Source organism: Onychomys torridus, chromosome 6, assembly GCF_903995425.1.
Source record: "Onychomys torridus chromosome 6, mOncTor1.1, whole genome shotgun sequence".
Lineage (NCBI taxonomy): Eukaryota > Metazoa > Chordata > Mammalia > Rodentia > Cricetidae > Onychomys > Onychomys torridus.
In genome coordinates, this window is record NC_050448.1 from 107,868,505 (window position 1) to 107,884,240 (window position 15,736).

A 15,736-nucleotide genomic window follows, 5' to 3' on the forward strand; every position below is an offset into this window, starting at 1 on the left:
GATCTACCTGCCTCTGCCACTTGAGTGCTGGGATTAAAGCCGAGTGCCACCACCATCCAACTCATTTGACTCTTTTTTTTTCCTCTTTTCTTTCTTTCTTTTTTTTTTTTTTTTGGTTGAAATGTTTGTCCATTCTTTTTTAATAAGAAATTCTTTTATTCATTTACATACCAATCACAGATCCACCTCTTCCCTCCTCCTGCCCCTCCAGTCTCCTCCCCCAACCCACCCCCCATTCCCTCCTACAAAAAGGCAAGGCCTGTGGGGAGTCAGCAGAGCTTTACCTTTCTGTGGTACTTTCAGTAGAGGCAGGTCCAAGCCCCTTCCCTTGCCTCAAGGCTGTGTGAAGTGTCCCACCATAGGTAGTGGGCTCCAAAAAGCCAGCTTTTGCACCAGAGATGGATTCTGATCCTACTGCCATGGGGCGTCTTAAGCAGATCAAGCTACATAATTGTCTCGATTCTTTAGTTGGGCTGTACTTGTTTTTTTGTTTTTTGGGTTTTTTTTTTTCTCCTCCTTTTTTTTATTATATTTGTGTTTTAATTTTACACATCAGACATGGGTTCCCCTGTCCTCCCCACTCCTGCCCCCACCCCCACCTTCCCCCCATCCCCTCCCCTCCAATCCCATCTCCTCCAGGGCCAAGACTCCCCTGGGGATTCATTAAAACCTGGTGGATTCAGTACAGGTAGGTCCAGTCCCCTCCTTCCAGGCTGAGCAAAGTGTCCCTGTGTAAGCCCAAGGTTCCAAACAGCCAGCTCATGCACTAAGGACAGGTCCGGGTCCCACAGCCTGGGTGCCTCCCAAACAGTCCAAGCTATTCAATTGTCTCACTTGTCCAGAAGGCCTGATCCAGCTGGGGGCTCCACAGCTTTTGGTTCACAATTCATGTGCTTCCATTCATCCAGCCTTTCGTCCCCATGCTTTTTCCAATCCTGAGCTCAACAATTCACGCTCCCACAGTCTCTCCTCCTTCTCGACAACTGGACACACAGAGCTCCAGTTACTCTGAACCTGATAGAAGAGAAAGTAGGAAGTACTCTTGAATGCATTGGCACCGGAGATCACTTTCTAAATATAACACCAGTAGCACAGACACTGAGAGAAACAATCAATCAATGGGACCTGTTGAAACTGAGAAGCTTTTGTAGAGCAAAGGACACGGTCAACAAGACAAAGCAACAGCCTACAGAATGGGAAAAGGTCTTCACTAACCCCACATCTGACAGAGGGCTGATATCCAGAATATATAAAGAACTCAAGAAATTAGACATCAAAATGCCCAACAGTCCAATTAAGAAATGGGCTATAGAACTAAACAGAGAATTCTCAACAGAGGAAGTTCAGATGGTTGAAAGACATTTACGGAACTGCTCAACATCCCTAATTATCCAGGAAATGCAAATCAAAATGACTCTGAGATACCACCTTACACCTGTCAGAATGGCTAAGATCAAAAACACAGAAGACAGCTTATGCTGGAGAGGATGTGGAGTAAGGGGAACTCTCCTCCACTGCTGGTGGGAATGCAAGCTTGTACAGCCACTTTGGAATATGGCACTTCCTTAGAAAATTGACTCTTTTTAATGGAGCAATTCCCTGCCTTTTTTCAGCTTCTCCCAAGAAAAAGTTCTAGTAAACTAGCTCATTTGGAGGCTCCCCACACAGATATCATCTCCTTACTGAGTGTAACCAAAAATCCTACATCAGGCTGGCAGCAAGGTATCCCTCCTGTGTATATATATATATATATATATATATATATATATATATATATATATATATATATATTTCAGCTCTAAAATGCATCCCTGTTTATCTTGACTGCCTCACTTCAGACAGCCATTGCTGTCTAGCTGGCCTCCAATCCTTTTTACCTTTTTCCTTATTTTCCCCCATCTGACCTTCCTGGTTGTTCTTATCTCTGCTCTCAGACTTTCTCCACACCACCCTTACCCTTTTGTCTTTTACTATTTAAATATAACCACTAAAAATCTTCCATGTGGCTGGAGACCTGGCTGGCATTCCAGAGGACCAAGGCTGGATTCCCAACTCCCACTGATCTAGAACTCTAGTTCCAGGGGATCTGATGCCCTGTTCTGGCCTCTATGGACACCAGGAATGCAAATGATGCACAGGCATGCATGCAGAAAAAAACATCCATATGTGTAACTTTTTAAAAATCTTCCATGGCTCATTCCCACACAGAATAACAACAAACATATTAGTTCTCACTCTATTTTATCTAATGTTTTCTCTACTGAAGTTCCAAACAGCAGAGTAAGCTGCACCAATAAGGTTTTACCAGTCAAAAAATCATACTGCAGCAGTGGGCTTCACAGCAGGATACCTCCTTTCTTATATCCCTTGACAAATCTCCACCTATTTTCAATGTAAGAACCAAGTCAGCATTCTCCTCCATGTGCAGAGGTGATGATAAACAGACACTGTAACCAAGCAGATGCATGTCTACTAGACTGCACCTAGACTTTGTCAAAATAACAGTTGTATTATTTGTAGGTAATTTTAAATTGGAGAAAGCACATTCTTCTCACTATAACTGGTTCTCCAAATTTCAGATGAAGAATCTTCCTTCTAAAAAGAGCTAGGGAAGTGAGGCAGCAAGAGTTATCCATAAACCTTTCAGACTGCTGGAGCTGAGAACCCAGAGATTCCTGAGGCCTCACAGGTGACTCTAGAAGTCATACACCTCGGTGAGGATCCTATTTATTCACAGCATGCAGAGCTCAAGAGGGGAGAAAGGAAACGTAGTCAAGCAAGGATAAAGACCCCTGGGGAGGAGGAATTCCTAGGAGAATGAAGTCCTAAGTGAACAGTGAAAATGACAGGAGCCTGCTGATGCCAAGGCCTCCCAAACTTTACACTCAGGGACAATCAGAGGGATGGCAAAGTCTTCTCTCCTAGTCCAAGTACAAATGTTGAAAGTGTGTGCAGAAAACTTCCCCCATAGCTCCCCAACCCAACCAACACCTTGACTCCCTGTGACATGTTCACTTCCTGAAGACTGCTCTCCAAATGAGACCAGTGCTAGAGAGATCAGCTAAACCTTCCTCCTTGTTCAGTCGCACACGATAACTCTGCCTCCTTGTTTGTCTTACACAATAACCCTGCCTCCATGTTCAACTAAGTAGAATAAATACACTGAGCTTCCAGGATGCTTCTCCATCAACCAGCCACTCCACCCAACCCCAGCTTTCCTGTGTGTCTGTGTGTTTGACTTTTCATTTTCTCACTGCCTCGGTCAAGTCTCTCCCTGGAGATGTGCGGGATGCAACAAGGACTCTTTCTCAAGGTCGTTAGTCTCTCAAGTCAGTCTTGTTGAAAGGGCAGATGAGACAGGTAAGTGGATGGAAGGCTGGAATGGAATACATGTTCCATTGTATTTTACGTCCCTGAAGTCCAAATCAGGAACTCCAGCAGAGGAAACATGATTGCTGGTTGGGCCCGCCTAGGACACCAAAGCTTTAAAATAGGAATGATTTTCAACTTGGCCTCTCATAGAAAAGTTGATGAAACTGAACATAAAAAAAGTACTAAAATATGAACACAGAAGTGAAAAGATTGATAAGCAAAAGGAGAAACTTGAAAAGTTGGTTAGCCAAGATGGAAGTAAGCAAGAACAACAAAATATAAATAAATAAAGATGGGGATTTTGTTTTTCTAACTATTAAGGCTCATGGTGCCAAAAATAAATATAATAATTTGTATATGTTTAAATACCTGCACATTCCTTCTTCTCCATGGTGGGTTACATAATAAAGCAAATTTGTTTCTTATTTCATGTTACCTTGTTTGAATTCCTGAAAAAAGAGAAAAGAAAAAACTGCTTGACATGAACAACAGACAATATTTTTCCTCAATGTAGTATAAATTTGGAATTATGAAAATCAGGATGGTACTGATTATAGAATGTCAGGTGTAATTGTAGAGGGGAAAATTTGAAAGTATCTGAAAACAGGTAGTTGATGTTTCTCTTCTAAGAGAAAACACACACCCATACTTCCTTAAGGCTGAAATTTCCTCTCTCTCTCTCTCTCTCTCTCTCTCTCTCTCTCTCTCTCTCCATGCATGTGTGCTTAAGTGTGCACATATGTACATGTGTTCAAGTGCATGTGAAAGCCACATGCTAACATCACTTTCAACTCATTTTTTTGAGTCGGGCTCTCCCTGAACTCGGAGCTCACAAGCTGGCCAGTGTATGCCAGTGACCACCTTATCTCCACCTCCCAGCACTGGGATTTGCAGGTGTGTGCTGCCACCACTGGCTTCTTATTGAGATACTGCAGATGGACTGACTCAATTCCTCGTGTTTGCAAAGGAAACCCTTTAACTACTGAGCCATCCTTAGATCTTAGATCTTAGATCTTAGGCTAGAGCCTCTGAAATTTCTTCTGTTTGCTGTCTATCACATGTCAAGCACAGATATCTTTTTTCATGGTAATGAAAAAAAAACAATAAAAAATCTAGCTCTAATGAACCTTACACTTTACAGGATGATAAATTATAAATTATAAGCAATAAGTAAAGTATGTAGCATGTTTATGAGTGCTAAGAATAAGACATGAAGTAGGAAAGAGGACATGAAATATTTCAGCAAAGGGAAAGATAATTACCACACTAAATTCATTGGCTTCAATTGTCAGTTGAACAGCTTCTAGGCTGTAAAAGTCTTGGTCCCAGGCCTTCATAGATCTGCATCAGGTTAGAAGATAAAGGGGAACCCTTGAAACTAACATTATACTACCCTCAACAGTACTACACCTATTGAACTTATCAAAATGATCTTGGGACCAGCCTCTAGGGATCAGATCAATTCTCTATTTTATAAATGACAAAAAAGACCTCAGTGTGTCTAAAATAGATTCCCTATGTTTAAGGTAGAGGTAAAGTAAGTGTTAAAAAGTGCTGTTCAGAGTACAGTCCAGTCCTCTAACACTACCTACGAGTTCATAAGAAAAGTGAAGAATTTAAGAAAAACACATTGAGAAACTTTTAGAACATTTTGACAGAAAGGTTTTATGTCCATCTCATCTAAAGAAAACAAAAAAAAAAGAAAAGAGAGTTGGAATTTATATTTTGTTTTGTCTCTATACTTTACTTTTAGTGAGTTATTTTGTTGAATTTTTTTTTAAAGAATCAGCATGCAGGACTTTGGAAAGCCAAAACTGCTGTGGGATGTTCTGTATGTCAAATGTGTTGCTCTGATTGGTTGAAATAAATAAAGTGCTGATTGGCCAGTAGCCAGGCAGGAAGGATAGGGTAGGCAGGACAAGGAAGAGGAGAAGGCTGGGAACAGGAAGGCTGGGAGGAGACACTGCCAGACACTGCCATGAGAAGCAACATGTAAAGACACCGGTAAGCCACAAGCCATGTGGCAAAGTATAGATTTACAGAAATGGATTAATTTAAGATATAAAAGGTAGATGACAAGCAGCCTGCCATGGCCATACAGTTTGTAAGCAATATAAGTTTATATGTGCTTTTTTAGTTGGGTCTGAGCGACTGTGGGACTGGCAGGTAAGAGAGATTTGTCCTGACTATGGGCCAGGCAGAAAAACTCCAACTACACAAAACTATGTTGGCTCTTTTCCACAGCTAATTTAAAAACACTGCACTGGAATATCCATCTCTTCACTTACTTATTCCAAAAGCTTCTACCTGCCATGCTTTAGTGTCTGTTGGACACTGAGTATTGCATGCAGTATGTGTGCACAATCAGAAGTAATGTATGCCCTCACAAGCAAGCAAGCTCTGGGCATGAGTCAGTGCTTTCCATTAAACTCTGTGCCTTCCAGGTGTAGGGACCGAAACAAGATATTAGAGCAAGTAGCCTCTCACCACCACTGGGATAGGCTCACATGTAAAAACCGCAGTTGGGGACATATGTGACTACAATTCTTTTGAGTAAGGACTGATGTCTACCCTGGAAGGACAGGAATTGTCTTACTATATTGAGAGTATTCTAAAATGTTGGATAGGAATATTTAGTTTACAAATTCCAAATCTGTTTCAGTCTTCTGGTTTAGACAAGCAGGAGGCAGCGGGGGGGGGGGGGGGTCGTTCATGAATTTTCATCTCTCTTGTCACTGTCACTTTAAATACATTTTTAAAATTTTGCTTTATTCTTCAGTTTAGACCCCTTAGATTAAGTTAAGAATTAGAATGAACAGGGCTAGGACTGTGGTTCAGTGGTAGAAAATGTGCTTAGCATGTGTGAGGCTCTATTCTAAATCCCAGGACTGATGATTAATTAATTAATTAATTAATTAATTAATTAATTAATTAATTAACAAGTTTGTTTCTAAAGATAGTTTGAAAGTCTGTAAGTACTTTGGCCTTGAATCTACCTTATGTATATGAAGATGTTTCAGCCTGGGATGGTGATATTTATCTTCGCTTATTATCTTTGTTGTTATTTTAACCAGTGATGAGTGTGCATGGAAATGATAAAATATTAGAATAAGAGAAATTGGGAAGAAATGTGTGAGATATTTGAGAGTTGTTAAACTGCACACCCAGACTCTAGAGTTGCCTAGCAATCAGTGCTAATTGATAAACCTAGACAAACAGAGGATTTGTTTGTGGGGACCCTGAATTCAAATGAAATAGGTAAGGGAAAGCAAAAAGCTCAACTGCTAAACTGAATGAGCTGGGAAACAGATGAAAAAGTATGGCAATGTTTTTCATGGTGAAACAGTGAGAAAAATTGTCATGAACAGACATTTGTATTCATTTGTTAGAATTCTGTGTGTCTCTAGCGTAATTCTGACACCTATCCTATTCTGGGGCAGCAGAATCCCTTTTTTTTTTATTGTACTTTGAGAGTTTCCCAGGCAGCTTTGCTTCCCCAGAGACCACGGGACAGAGTGATGGAACTGTTTGCAGATTCCATCTGGCATTCTGTCCCCACAGTGCTCATCATACTCCCATTTCCTTAGCATCTAGTGACATTTTATCTTATCACAAGGCCAAGACGTTTTGTGAGATAACTATCTTTTCACAAGCTCACTGTGTCAATTAGATCTCCTCCCTCAGCAGAGACAATTTACTCTGGAATGTTAAGTATATTTGATTGTTTCTTCTATGGATCCTGAAGCCCAGAGTCTTAAAAGATACTTGATTACCCATTTAATAAAGAATGCTTTATGTCAACTGAGCCATGTGGCTATGTTTTATAAGCTTTTTAAGATAAAAAAATTAATTAGAAATTTATTTCTGCTATCAGTGAAATTAACTAGTTGAAACTTTCCTTTGAAAGTATGAGCCACCAAGATAGCAATGTTGTGCCCATGAACTCTCAACAACTTGATGCTTGAATAAGGCTTGGAAAGACCACACCAGTCAACCTAGATGGAGGAAATTGTCACAATGTCCCACAAGCAGTCAGTGGCTGCTGAGGGAGGGGAAAAGAGTTTTTATTTTACTTTTTGTTTTGTTGGTTGGTCAGTCAGTCAGTTGATTAGTTTGTTGGTTAGTCTGTTTGGTTTGGCTTGGTTTTGTTTTTCAAGGAAATACCCCCAATCCTCCATGGTCAGCCCTAAATATGTGCAAATAAAGGCAACATTAACTGGACTCAATAATAGAAGAGGTCATGAATTCAAGGGCATTGGTTGTGGGGGACACAGGAGCACTTGGAGTAGACACAACACAAATAGAATATACTTATTATGAAATCCTCAGATCAAAACACAAACATATGATCCTAGTGCACTTCTACGTTGCAATAAGAGCTTCACCAAGGATCACATTCAGCGGTGTGGATGGATTCCAACAACCTCTTTTAGAAGCTGTCCAGTATGGAAAGATGCAGGTAGGTCTAGATAGAAATGTGAAGGAGGCTGAGACATAGGCTTCTGTTGCACAGCTCTATATAGACATTCTTCAGGCCTTCCACATTCAAGCCCTTCACGGGCTCCCCATTGCCCTGAAAATATTTAAGTCTCCCTGTGACTCTGCACTTGACACCTCTAAACCCAACTCCCCTTTCCCTGCTAAGCTCCTGTCGTGTGTGCTTTCTACAGTGTTTGAATGTGGTTTTACCTCCCCCCACAACAGCCTGTAGGAGCAGATTTGGTCCCTAATTGGCGGGTCCTGTTTGGGGAGGTTCAGGAGGTATGGCCTTCTAGAGGAAGTCTATCACTAGAGGCAGGCTTTGGGAGATTAGTTTATCTCTCTGCTCTCAGTTCTTCATCTAGTTACTGCTATCACTTCAAGATATGAGCCCCCAGCATCCCGATCCAGCCTGCTTCTTGTTACTGTCCCCCACCATGCCAGACTCTTATCTTTCTTTCATAAGCCTAATTTATTTCATAAGCCTAAATAAGTCCTTCCTACTATAAATTGTCTTGATCATGGTATTTTATTATAGCAATAAAAAATTAACTAGTGTATAATCTTTGTTGTCCTAGTCTCTGATAAACTCATTCCCACGCCTGGGCATTTGAACATTGACTCCCTTTCCCATAGAACAACCTTCTCCCAGAACTGCATCCTACAGGTCTTGCTCCAAAGAGAGCTGTGGCTGGGGTCCCTGTTTCTGTCCCATCCCATTCCCCAGCCACTCTAGTTCTTTTTCATATCAATATGTGAAATATTATTTATTTTATTGCATTTTCTGTCTTCCTCAAATAGGATGTAGACTTCACAAATTAAAAGACCTTGACTTCAAAGGCTAGTGCAACAACTTGGAGGCTGAAAACACCTGCCACTGGTAACCTGATTTTGATCCCCATGACCCACACTGTAGAAGGAAAGAAGTGCCTCCCAAAAATTGTCCTCTGACTTTCAAACATCCCACCCACCTGCCACACAGACACATATAAATAAAATGTAATTTAAAATATGACTTCTCCTCATCTATAATATTCCTGGCAGTTAGAGAAGTCCCTGCCCAAGAAAGTGTTTAATAATTATTAGATAAGCCAATGCATTCATATTTATTTATAAGAAATGCTGAGCACAGCTTGTGGTAAGAACAAAATAACTAGGCAATTACTGGCAGGTGTAACCTCCACTCTGCTGTCCTGAGGAAATAATGTCTCCCTATACAGAAAACCTCAGCCCTGTGACTAACCTGTCCCCTCCTGTAATCTACCCTTGTGCAAGATGGCTCATTCCTAAGGGAGCCATGGAAGGAATCTCCATCCCTTCATTACATGAGAGGTTGCTTAATTCTTCCCCATCACTTGCACCACTATCCATAAAAGACGTCACATGTGGCATGTTCTCCATACTAATGCATGTCTATTGATGCCTCAACAGCCACAAAGACTGTCCTGGTGACTGGTCTTCCCTGTTTTGGAAAACCCTCAGTAAAACACAGGATGACTCAATAACTTGATCTTCTTCCTATGATGATGTGGAGAATGCTCATTCATCCCATATGTACATGTGGAGAAGAAGGCACTATGTCCCAGGTGCCTTTCTAAATAATGGTAATAAAACATTCCAAAAACTATTAAAATCTTCTGTTCTCAAATGAGTCCCATTCAAGTAAAAGTAGAGACAAGTGAAATAATTTGAAGTGATCTCTATATGCTCAGTGTAGTAAGTGCTACTGAGAAAAATGTGATAGGATATGGGATCAAGCAATGCATCATGGGATGGGGTTTCAATTTTAACAGGATGTTCACAGGTGCTTCCACTGTGTCAATAAAATTTCTGTAGATTTAAAAGAGATGGGAAAGCAAGTCGTGTGGTTAACTAAGGGAAGAATGTTCAAGACAGGAGAAAAACTGGTAAAGAGAGGGCAAAAAAAAGGTGATGGCTGAAGTTAAGTGAGCAAAGTTGTAGGATCAGTGAGTCAAGGACGTGGAGGAAGGAGGGGTAGAGGAATGATAAGGGGTAGGACCATGGGGTTGTAGGGGTGTGTGGTTGTAGGTGATTCTTACTCTGAGATACACAGAAGGTCTTCAGAAGAGTTAGTGTGAAGGACCAACTTGATCAGCCTTGGTTTAGGAGGCTGACTCTGCTGGTAAGGAATAGACTTTAGGATAGCAACAGCAGGAGTAAACATGCCAAGAAATATGCACCATAATCTAAGAATCTGCAGAGGGACTTTGAATGGGAATGCAACATGATGACAGTAAGTGTTTGGATTTGGGATGTTGGTTGACACATCATCCAACTTCGCAGGAGGGGAAGCTCATGGGAGGGGTAAAGCAGAGCCTCCAGCTCAATCCCGAGTCCAACATCTCTTTCATACTTAGGTATATGAGAGTTAGTGACTCTCCCTAAATCTCAGTTTGTGTTCTGATTAAAAATGGGAGAATGAATGACTATTAGTTGAGTCATTCTAGGTATGCTAACAGACACAAAACTTCAAAATGGCTCTAACAAGATATAATTGTATATCTAAATGATGCAGAATCTAACAGGAATTTCTGCACCCTTGTGTCTCATCCATAAGGAATCATTCAGAAGTCCAAGCTATAACTCATGCATGGGTGCAGAACTCATGCACTGTTCAAAACTTTGATATGAGGTCTTCCTCGGCATGCATTTCCAAATAGCAAATTAGAGCAAACAAGGAGGTTGATTTGTGGCAGCACATCTACCCAGCTCCCCATTCCTCCCAGTTGAAGTCATTACCCAGTCACACAATCACCCCAACTTCAAGACAGGCTGGGATGCTTGCTGTCATCCTGTCCATGTAGAAGATGGGCTTGGTGAGCAACTGGCCTGTCTTTGGGGACACCTGTGAGTACAAGGAAAAATTTGTAAAGAGCTTAACCCTAGGCCTTTCAGGGCCTGTGCCTGTTAAGAATTCAAGGGTAAGAATGACAGATCCATCTCCACAGCTGCTTCTTCCACCATCCCATTCAGATTGACTTTTGCCTGTTGTGTTGAATGAAAGTTGATCTTATATATCACAAATCTTCCCATTTTAACTGTACAATTAATGAATTTCAGTCAATTCATAGTTCCACAACTACCAAAACCAATGACAGAGCATTTCTACCAACCAAAAATGTCCCTCATGGCCATGGACAGCCATCCCTACCTCCCACAGTCAGATGCAGGCATCACATCCCCTTTTTCTCTTACCATAAATATGCGGTATTTTAAATATTTTTTTAAATGAAATCAGACAGTAGATACATGGACCTGCTTATATCAATTAGCTGTTTTTTTTTTCCCACAAGATTCATCTCTGTACGGAACATAATAATAAGGCATACCTTGTGTTTGTCATAAACAATGGAAATATCACACTCTTGTTTATTCACTTGTCAGTCAGTGAGCATTTGGACTGCTTCTAGAATTTGGCTATTGTGAACCATTTTATCAGCTCTACTCATCTTTGCAATGGTAGTCAGATCCTACCCTCAAGGTGGCTTTGTACAAAGATATGGTGGCCATTAAAGTCACACAAGAGAATGAAAAGATCAGATTAGTCACTAAGATAATTTAGACTTGTGTCTTGCTTCATTTTTGGACCTCCTGAGATTGAAGAATCTCTTCCTTCTTGTTGGTGATGAGAGCCTATAGGGGCATTTAGCATATTGATTCTCTGAAGATGTAATCTCCCATCCCCTTATGCTCAAGTGCCTTTTTGTAATAAATTTAGAGCTTCTTGTTAATCTCTTCACAAACCAGGCCCAAACTAACCATATCTATATGTGGAGTCTTCCACCAACACTCTTAAGAGTGCTTCAGTGTGTAGTTTGGGGGAAGACATTTTTCCCTCAAACATCACCCTTTCCTACTTGCCCACAAAGCTGGATTCTTCTCAACTAGAAGTATTGGCTAGAAATGGCTATCTTTCCTTCTAGATTCCATATGTTCCTCTCCATAGGAAGTTTGACAAACATATTTCTCTAGTGATCAGAGATAGCATGGTGGCCTCCTCCCTCTGAGCCTGTCATCTTAGGCTGAGGTGAGGTGTTACTAGTTGGACAAGGAACTGCTCCTCAGACAGCTAACATTTCAACTTTCTGACTCCTACATCTAGCTCTCAGCTGCTATTGAAAGTAAAGGAGTAAAGGGTGAGATTAACTCCCTCAGGCTGGGGATGTATTTAGACAGACCAACTTGCGGTCTCTTTCATTTGCCTTAAGACTAACCACTCAGGAATGTCTTATGACTACTGCCCTATCCCCTTAACAAGAGTTTACCCAATCACGTGTGGGTTTCCCAAAAGAATATGTTCATTTTCTTCCTCTGAAGGAATAAATTATAGTCTGATCCTGCCTCATATACCACGCTAGTCACTTGTTCAGTCCCTGAGATTGCCAAATGGTTGTTGACCCAGTTGGGTAGTTTTAACTGTCCAACCATTTGGATTGGGGGTGTTAAAACACTGAAGTGGTCTAATTACCAAAAATGTCTGACTTAACAATGATGAAGTCTGAAACATCCAATGAGAAACAAAGTTTTGGAATCTTTTAGATGTGTCCACAAGTAAGCTTGAGCAGCAACAGTGCCTACAAACTCTTCTTTCTCTGTCTCTCTCCTCTGTCCCTCTCCCTCTTTCCACCCATCTCTCATGATGTATCTTTACTCAAATTTTGTCTCTTTATTTACATTTTTACCTCACTCTTTTCTGTCTCCCTCTCAGAGATCAGCAAATATTCAGAATGACAAAATAGTATTTTTATTGGTAGTATTTGTACTGGATAGCTGTTCCAGCTTTGACCTGGAAGTACTGCCCCCATTGAGGCTTCCGGTAACTGTCATGCCTATGAGGTGGGGCCAAGACAAGAGCCCTTTAGATCTGAGATCCGGAGGTGCTGGCTCTCTTGGTTCCTGGATCCTGGACACTGGAAGAAGATCGAGCAGAGTTCTCCAGAGAACACCCCTGGACTACACTATACCTTTCCTGTACCCTGTAACCTATCCCTTTACTTGTAAGTTACCCCACAAAATAAACCTCCCTTTTAACTACATGGAGTTGCCTTAATACTTCCACAGTAAGTATTACTCACTTTACACATCAACATCTAAGGAAGACTAGAGACATGCTTACATGTAAATCCATTTGATTTTGTTAGAGTCAAGATGTATGCATGATCTACTTCATCCTTCATAAGGAAAAAGAATTTCATCTTCACAGAAGGAGTTGAGATGTAAAAAATTTCCAATCAAACACAGCAGCTCCTGGTGAAATATTGGCATAGGGTGAGCTTCCTCATAGCCCTTGACACCATCTAAATCTTTACAGTAACAACTCAGAGGTTGCCCTGTTTATTTGCAACCCAAACTTACCTCTTGACCTCTTCACTCTTAACTTGGCTTCAGCTGTGAGTGCTTCTGTCATGGGTATTTGGACCAAGTCCCCCAGAAAGTGGTATATCATTAAGTCTGTGAAATTCCAAGACACAAGAATGACCATTACATTAAGATGAAAGCTGAAGTGGTAGGAGCAGCAAGAGACACCTTGACTATTCAGAAGAGAAAGGTCATTTACCCTCCACTATCAATTAGCCTCTGAAATCCTGACGTCATTCTCAAGACTAGAAAATTAAAGTCATAAGTATCTTTCTGTCTTCCCCAGACTCTATTCATGAAGTTTCATGAGCACAGAAGTCACAGATGAGGTATACCAAGAAGCCTTGTCAATCACACAGCAGGTGTTAAGTAATCTCCAAGAATGGCTCACAAGTTGACATTGCTGACCACAATTCCACACTACAAATATCTTTGCCATTCTAGATGTTGGATCATCTGGAGGCCTCTCAAGGGGACTTGACTGATCAAACCATATTAGCCTAGAAGTAATCCATAGGTTCTCATCTTCTGTGGAAACAAAAGCAGAACCTCTTTTCCAAAGCAACGTATTCTTAGACATAAATTTTGAAGTCAATACCTTTAAAATATACATATTGCTTTAACTCAGCAGGCTTTATAATCAAATGTCTCTCTCCAGTTAAAAATCCCAAAAACAAAACAATCCAGATTCTCTGGGTAATATACATCTTTACGTGGCTTATTTTTTAATATTACTTTTACTATCTCTTTAAAGACTTTATTTTTTAAAACTATGCCCATATTCATTTTCCTCTCTCTTCCAAGCCCACATACATCTTTACACACATTGGAAGCCATTTAAAGTCTTATTCCATCTGAATCTGCCTTATTGTGAATCTGTTGCTTTAAACTGCAGTGATTAGTACTAAAGCGGCAGCCTTGCTGCTGACTCCGCCTATCTCAACTTTTCAACATGGCAGAGGTAATTCACTTCCTGCTCTGGGAGCCATGCTTTCTGCTGACTCTGGGAGGCAATGGGTCCATGCCCCTGCATCCAGCAATGTATATCCCAGAAACCTTTTTTTTTTCACTAGCAAATGCTAAATCCACCACACAGCATAGTGCACAGCTTGGAGACACCTCTGTGTACCATGGCAGGAATTCACCATGCTGCAGGTCAAGCCCACATGATGAGAACCCACTATAGTGTAGCTCAAACCTACAGGCTAAGGCTGGCCTAAGAGACACATTTAGGAAGCTGTTTTTAGCTTTGTTTTAGAATTTTTTTTAAGTTCTCTCAAGTTTTAGGTGGAAACTCTTGCCACCTCATCTGGATACCATTTGTAGTCAGATAATTTTCCCCAAACCCTCCAGGCCCCATGATCCACAGATTCTTATAAAATAATCACTGAGACTTAACATTATTTATAACTGCTTGGCCATTAGTTCAGGCTTATTAGTAACTAGCTCTTACACTTAAATTAACCCATAATTCTTATCTATATTTAATCACATGGCTTGGTACCTTTTTTCAGTTCTGCCTTGTCATCTTATTTCCTCTGTGTCTGGCTGGTGACTACTCCTGACTCAGCCCTTCCTCTTCCCAGAATTCTCCTTGTCTGCTTACCCTGCCTATACTTCCTGCCTGGCTACTGGCCAATCAGCATTATCTTTATCAACCAATCAGACCAACACATATTCACAGCATACAAAAAGAGACTGACAAGCATTCTGCAGGACACAGGGAGAAGCAACTGAGAGACTATAGGCCTATAGGCTGAGGATGGATGCCCCAACATTACAGAAGAACTTTGGATGACTGTCCAGGCAGTCAGCTGTCTCTGTCATTTCCAGAATTTTGGAAGTTTCTTACAATGCATTTCCTGTTTACTTAGGTAATATTATATCATTCTGGGGTCTTTGATGTAGTTGAAGACTAGATAGTTATAATATTCCTTGGTTACAATAAAAGATAAATTAGATATGAAACTTTAGACTCATAAATAAAAGATAAATAGAATATTTTCTTTAATTTTGCCAAATATGAATGGACTAGATATTGTAATTGTAATTCCTGCTTGATAATTCTTCTATTATATGTAACTTTACTATGTTAAAGTTAAACCTTTTTTTTTTTTAGACAGAAAAGAGGAAGTACTGTGGGATGTCTTTCTGTATGCTGTGAATATGTGTTGCTCTGATTGGTTGATAGATGAAGCTGTATTGGCCTACAGCAAGGCATCTTAGAGGCAGGCAGGAAATATAAGCAGATAGACTGGAAGAAGAAAGGCGGAAGGGAATAGACACAAGCCAGCTGCCCAAGGAGCAACATGTAAAGGGACACAGGTAAAGCCATGGAACATGTGGCAATCCATAGATTAATAGTTATGAGTTAATTTAAGATATAAGAGCTAGCTAGCAAGAGGCCTGCCATAGACCATACAGTTTGTAAATAACATAAGCCTCTGTGTGTTTATGCGAGTCTTAGCAGCTGCAGGACCAGGCAGGACCCAGGAAAACCTCCAGC